This window comes from Nicotiana tabacum, chromosome 12 (genome assembly GCF_000715075.1).
Source record: "Nicotiana tabacum cultivar K326 chromosome 12, ASM71507v2, whole genome shotgun sequence".
In the NCBI taxonomy this organism is placed as follows: domain Eukaryota; kingdom Viridiplantae; phylum Streptophyta; class Magnoliopsida; order Solanales; family Solanaceae; genus Nicotiana; species Nicotiana tabacum.
Genome location: NC_134091.1, coordinates 35,823,411 through 35,831,139, shown reverse-complemented (window position 1 = coordinate 35,831,139; position 7,729 = coordinate 35,823,411). Strand labels below are relative to the sequence as shown.

The 7,729-nt window shown below is 31.8% G+C and overlaps 1 non-coding gene across 1 annotated transcript; it reads right to left on the bottom strand.

Annotated features, from left to right (window-relative positions):
• Window positions 1-5,940: 5,940 nt before the first annotated feature.
• Window positions 5,941-6,028, bottom strand: TRNAY-GUA (transfer RNA tyrosine (anticodon GUA)). Its single transcript is given in 2 exon segments — window positions 5,941-5,976; window positions 5,992-6,028. It is a non-coding gene; the product is annotated as a tRNA-Tyr (tRNA).
• Between the last annotated feature and the right edge of the window lie 1,701 nt (window positions 6,029-7,729).

Here is a 7,729-nt window from a genome sequence, read left to right as displayed (position 1 = left end):
CCAATGATTTCCTTAAAAATCCCTCGAAATATCGCCCCAAACCGAGCTCTCTAGGTCCAACATATGAAAATGAGATAAAATCCTTGAACACCCCCTTTTCTGCCCAGCAGTATCCGCTTCTGCATTCAAACAGTCGCACATGCGCCCCCACACCTGCGAAAAATCCATCGCATGTGCCGTTCGAACTAAGGCCAGGCAAGTTCGCTTATGCGGAAAAAATGTGCACCTGCGCATCCGCTCATGCGGAACCAGGGCGCACCTGCGGAACGATCTCCTCTTCTGCGACCCCATGCTTGGCTAGCCCTTTCCGCATCTCTATGACCATGTGGCACCTACGTGTCCGCACCTGCGGCCAAACCCTCCGTATGTGCGATGACACCAGAACAACAACAGTTAAGCAAATCAACCAAGGTCCGAAATGATCCGGTTTCAATACGATTCACCCCTGGAACCCCGTCTGAATATTCCAATAAGTTCTAAAATACATAACGGACCTACTCGAGGCCAAAAATAACATCAAGCAACATCGTTTCTACGTCGCAACCCAATTTAATCCTATTAAAATTATGAACATCCGACTTCTAAAACTAACACCGATTCATACCAAAATAACTCCGATTGACCTCAAATTTTGCACACAAGTCATAAATGTCATGACAGGCCTATTCCAACTTCCGAAATTGGAATCCGACCCCGATATCAATAAAGTCAACTCCTAGTGAAACTTCTCAACCTTCCAAACCTTAACTTTTTAACTTTCGCCAATTCAAATCGAAACGACCTATGGACCTCCAAATCAATATCCAGACACACTCCTAAGTCCAAAATCACCATACAGAGCTATTGGAACCGTCAAAAATTTATTCCGTAGTCGTCTACACAAAAGTCAAATTCCGGTCAACTCTTTCAACTTAAGCCTCAAACTTAGGGACTATGTGTCTCATTTCACTCTGAAACTCACCCGAAACCAAAACCAACTACCCTGGCAAATCACATAACCATAATATAACATAGATGAGGCAATAAATAGAGGATCGGAGGTAAAATACTCAAAACGACATACCGGGTCGTTACAAGTATGTATTTGAATCAACAAAATTTAAGTTATTCCCTTTAAATTTGAGAACAAATAATTAACTCCCTAAATTAATTAACTAATTAGCAATTAAAAGTATCCAAAATAATCCCTTTCCAAATTCATTATATAAGTAAAATTAACTTTAAAGTTGACAAAACTCTTAGGCTACATAAATTATTTTTTATAAGAAGAGCATTGACAATGAACGATATTAGAAAACAGTATTAAAAGTCTAATTGGTAAAAATATAAACTTAAATCAATAAGGATAAAATAGTAATAGACAAAATGCATCCTAACTGAGTTTCTATCATTAACGTTTTGTTCCTTTTCACATTCATTTCAATAAATAATATCTCCCTATATTTTTTTATATATTGGGTTATTTTTGGTCAAATATTAATTCAATATTAGTCATTTCTAGACTTTGTATCATCACTTTTCAATTTTTTCTATGAGCTATAGGGCCAACTTCTTCTTTCTTAATCTCTAGGGATTTTTTCATTCCTATACACTATTTGAAACCTTATTACGAAAAATGTTCATGTTTTGGTATTTACCCGACCTAAACACATTTTAGTTACAAAATGTATACAATCCACCTTAAAAGGCTCTCAATCCATTATTTGTGCCTTCAATCAAGGGATTTAGTTACACCATTTTTTTTTTCTCTACTCTCTCCTCTCTTACAATAAACAAGATCAGTGAGCACGACTGAGAAATTTAAACATGCGTAAATTTCACCGAAAGCAATAGTAAAATACAGGAGGGGTCATTGAAAATATCTCAGTATTAATAGTCAGATCGTGAATTACCTCTTCAGGTCTTCCTTCAAGATTATTCACTAAATCTATCATAAACGGGTTTTGTCTAGCCTTTCGCAAGTTCATTGTCTCCTTCCTCGATTTATTTTTCTCCTACCTCGACATTTTATCTTCTTCCATAAGAGCAGGTACAAGTTTGGGGGGTCGATATACATTGCTGCCATCCTGTAGCTCAAGACAAGAAACATTCAACCATCTCTTTTACTTTAGGAAATCATATGGGAGAATGAGAGTGTAAAATCATAATTTTAACTTTTTGAACTGCTAATGATCGAGTCAACTCTTTGAACAGGAAAAGGAGAAGGGAACTAAAATGGTCATTTCATGGTCAAGTACCAATCACCCAACAAATTTAAATATATTTTTTATACAAATTTTATACAAATATATCTTTTGTATATTTTGTATCTGATTTATACATAGTAAAAATAAATTTCATACGACTAATTATATATTATACAACTTATCTACAACTTTCATATATTATTTCTACCCCAGTTATATACAACTACAATATCATACAATTGAAATACAATTTTTATACAATATTGTTCAACTTTCATACAAGATTTAAATAAAAAAAATATATATAAACAACATAATATAATTTTTCTATAATTTTACTACAACTTTACTACAATTTCGTAAGTATAATGTATGTCATGTCTTCTTCTTCTTCTTCTTCTTCTTCGAGTTTCAATCTGAAATTCAACCAAAATCAAGTCTAATCTTCACCAAAACACCCTCAAAATTGAGATATAAACTACAAATAATATTTCTAATTGCTTGCAACAATACCCAATCCAAACAAATCATGGTTTTTGAAAATTCAAATTCGAATTCAAAGCTTCAAAACTTTTTAATGGCTGTCAATAGTGGAATTGCTGCTCTTTTACTGGAATTAGGGCCGATCTTCGAAAGTGTTTTCTTCTTCATTGAAAGTTAATCAAGCAACATGTATTAATGGAGGTGTGTGGTAGAGTATTTAGAGCTTAAATCTATAAAAATGGAGAGAGATTTTTGAAGAAGAGTGAAAAAATATAGAGGGATTTTTAAAGAAGAGTGAAAACAGGCGTTAATGGAGGGAGTTAATGGAGGGAGATACTGAAGGTCCGTAGGGGGTGGAGAGAGAAACGTGAGGGGAGTGGGATATAGACATTAGAGTGATTTTAGGATTTAATTATTATAATTAAATGCCTAAAAATGTACATAATTGGTAATTTTGTATATATTATGTAATTAGATTAAAACTTAAAACTTGAGTAGGGAGGGTAATAAAGTTTGAAATAGTGTATAGGAATGTAAAAATTTCATCTCTAAAATACCAAAAAACTCAACTTGTTAATTTATTTTATTTGACAAAGCATTAAAAATAGTGATAAAAGTATCGTTGTGATTTATTTGTTTTCAATATTTGGTAATCGAAATAACAATAATTTTATCACAATAAGGAATCTAAGGACTTTGGTTGGGCAAGGTTTCTTCTATTGAGTTAGCTAAATAAGATAAATATTCATCATTTTCAAGAACTTACCCTTTTTAAATTTTTATTTTATAACTCAAATACATTAGCGAAATGTTGTTTCCTTAGCGAAATATCGTTTCCTTTTTTACCTTTTAAAAATAACGTTCACAAATTTAACTATTTTTTTTAATATTTAGGATTTCGAAATCAACTAAATTTTTTATATTAATTTTTATTTAAAAACCTATATAAATATACCATATTTATAAAAGAAATACCAGCAAAATTAAAGTAGGAAACTAGATGTACTTAGACTCCTTTTTAATTGGTTTACGAGTTTTATCTTTGTTATAGAATTATTGCTTTTATAATTTTTACTATTTTCTTAAGAAAGAAAAGAAAATTAATTGAACGAGATTAAGTAGGAAGCAATAAAGTCTCGAAAACAAATTAACTAAAGGAGATTAAGAGTCCGTTTGGCCAAACTGCCAAAAATTGCTTATTTTTAAAAGTACTTTTAAGAAAAGTATTTTTGGAAAGTAACAGTTTGTGTTTGGCCAATTAATTTAATTAATGCTTTTTGTAAGCAAATTGTGTTTGGCTAATCTTTTCAAAAAGTACTTTTAAGTATCAAATTACGAAAAAGGAGAATTTAGGTTCACTTTGCAATTAGTATTATTTAAAATAGAGAAATAAATTCAATTCAAATATAAACATAAAATAAAACACAAATTAAAATGTATTTTATTTATAGTAGAGAGAATATTCTAAAAAGGGATAGAAGAAAGAGAATAAAAATATGATGAAAATAAAAAAGAGAAGAACAGTATGATAGAAATGAAAAGAAGAAAAAAAAGGAAAAATTTATATATAAGGGATAATTTAAAAGATATAAATTTATTGTAAGGATATTTTTGTCCTAAATAAAGTAATTTTTTTTCTGCTTCAATTTCAGCTTCAGAATCTCTGCATTCTGCGACTGTTGCACCAGGAAGCTGAGTTTAGTTTAAAAGGTCTGAAAAATGAAAATAGGTCTTTTAAGGGGTATGCCCAATCCATGTAGCATACCCAAAAAGTCTCTTGCTGCCTTTACCAATTCAGTTCTTGCCAAAATTCATGCCACATCTGCTTTTGCTCTTCTAAAAAGAAAAATTGTATGAAGCTTTGACCACCTTCATTTATAATTTAGAAATGTCCAAAGAATGTAGCGCACTGTTCGAAACTTTGTGAATAATGGGTCCACCTCTCTATCTTTCACCACTTGATACCAAACTTTTGTCTATGGTATGGTTCAAACCTATGACTCCCGTTTAGCTCACACATCATGCATTACGCTCTTATGACTAGACTAATACCCCGGGGAATGAAGCTCTGACCACCTTTCTGGACCATTGCCCTTACGTGCCATACTTAGTTGCAATAACATTTCTCCACAAAAACTCTTTCTCAATGTTAACCCTCCAAAACCATTTCATCTGCTATGTTTCCTCAAGTCTTTGAAGCCCAGACCTCTTGCTTTTGGTTAGAATAACTCCTTTTAACAAAGCTAAAATGTTTTCTCTTGATTACCTTGCACAAAAACTCTCTTATCTTGTCAAGCCCTTTCTCAATCTTGACCGTAAATACATGACATACATCGGCAAGGAAACCAAGACATTGTTGATCAATACTAATTTTCTCCCAAGTGAGAGATTTTGTTTCTTCTAACTTGCTGATCTTTTCTCACACTTCGCATTTCACTTCACTTCTGATGTGTGCTTAGCTCCTATCTGACACCCCGCAAATCACAATACTAACCATTGTTTCTTTTAGAAAAGTTGCTATTAGTAAGAATGTGGCTTAGCGGTCAATAAAGTGAATGAAAATCATGTGAGATTAGAATTCAAATCCCAACGAGATACAAAAACACCTACGTGATTCTTCGCATCTTATGCCTTAGTGGATAAAGTAATCCAATATCTATATTGGTGAAAGATAGTTGGTACCCGGTGAAATGGTCAAAGACTTGTGAAACTTGTAATCTTAAAAACTTAAAAGGGTTAGAAGTTTTATGGGGATATTTTACATTTGCGTTGCTATAAAAATTTCTCTCAAATGGGTAAAGTAGAAAGTTAAAAATTAAATTATTTTCAAATATATGAATGTGTCATTATTTTTGAAACAAACTAATATGAAAATGTATCACATAAATCGAAATGATCGGAGTATTAGTTTTAGCACCAGAAGTTCAAAGCAGTGCAGTGAAGGGAAAACAATACTCCAAACAATATTTTGGAAAAAGTTTTCCACTCACCAACCAAACAAAGAAAAATAAGTGATAAAATCATTCATTTTCCTTCGTACCAAACACACCCTATATCTTGTACAACTTTTGGAATTGATGCCATGTGGTAGCTAGCTACTGGTTTTGATCGAATTTAGTTAGTATGTCTTTCTTCATCCAAGTATTTTGTCATTGATTTTTTAAAAATAACTTTGTAATGCAGTGTGATAAAAAAGAAAACAAAGGGTTTAGGATTCTGTTTACAGAAACCAGAAAAAGAAAGAGATGAAATTAATTAAAAATATAAAAACTCCGACCTGCCGGATTCGAACCAGCGACCTAAGGATTGCTATGAGAGCATACTACAGTCCTCCGCTCTACCAACTGAGCTAAGGTTGGCTTGGTAATTAAAAGATATAGAATTTTTTATTATATTTGTATATTTTCTTAATATCTAAATTTAATTTCAAAAATTTGATGAACTAGTACTTTAATATATACATAATATATTTGTTTAGATCTTCAAGCTCCAATTATGTCTTTTTCCTTGGAAAGCGAAGTATATCACTACGCTGATACAATTGTGTACCCAATAATTTAACTTATCTATTGTAATTTTTATGTTGAGATAATGCGGTTTATATCCAAAATTTCATACTCGTTACCGTTTTACTAATATTGTTTAACAAATTTGTATAGTTATCTATTTTTCAAGTGATTTTTATCGTTTAATGAAAATTTTCTAGCATTGAATTGCGAAATGTGACTTTATGTCATCACTCACAGCTTAATACGTGGAATTCTGCCCATCTACCATTCAAAATGCAACTAAAGGCCACGAATGTTATATTAAATATTAAGATATTTGAATATGAATACATATCTAGATCTAAATACGGGATAATTATAACTGTTTTTCTTTTTTAGAATCTGCTCGAGTATAATTCACTTTATTTAAAAATTAATAAAAATAAAATTCAAATAAAATATTAGTAATGCTTAATTACTACATTAAGAACAAAATCTTAATCTACATGGTGATGGCTGGCATCCTATATTCCTACAAGCATTTTACAACTGATTATCAAAGTACAGAATTAAAGCCAAAAGAACTTTTAGGGTGTGTTTGGTATAACGGAAAATGTTTTTCAAAAAAATATTTTCTTGGAAACAGGTAATAATTTTACTCATTTTTCGGTGTTTGGTATGCAAATTAAGGAAAATAACTTCTCAAGAGTATTTATAAATAATTTAGATACAATAAACATGAAGCCATAAACTTTCGAACCAACAATCTTCTGAACCCACAAATTTCATAAACTTCTGAACCGCTAAACTTTCGAACCCGCAAACTTTCGAATCCGAAAACTCTATAATTTCTAAACCCCCAAACTTTTAAATACATAAACCTCTGAATTCATAACTTTGGAACTCGAAAAATGGGAGCATTGTAAGCCAGTTGTAGTAGTTGATGGCACCTTCTTGAAGTCGGCATATAGGGGAATCATGCTAACAACTGATTAATTATAAAAATATTATAATAAAGTTATTTCTGAGACTGTATTTTTTATATTTTCAAGTTTTATTACTGAAATTGAATTTATTTTTGGTACCTATGTGATAGGTAGCATATTACCACTAGCATACGCTGTTGTTGATTCAGAAAATGACACATCATGGAAGTGGTTTTTTGAGCAATTCAAACATGCATATGGTGAAAAATCAAATATGTGTGTTGTTTCGGACCGGAATGAGAGTATCTTGAAGGCAACATCTACGGTTTATACTGGCATGCCACATTATGCTTGCATGTGGCATATTTGGACATCTAAATTCAAGAAAGGCCATCTAAAGTTAAGCGAATTGTACTTTGACACGGCACTTATACACGACTTGATGAATTTAATGAAAGAATGTCAAAGATTGAAGAGATCGATATGTGTGTTAAAGATTGAAGAGATCGACACGCATGTTAAAGATTGAAGAGATCGACACGCGTGTAAACTGAAAAATAAAAAAATCAGAACTGAAAATATTTAAAAAGAAAATAAAAAAATTGCAGGGGGGAGTGAGGGGTTTGGGTGGGTGGTGCAGAAAAAC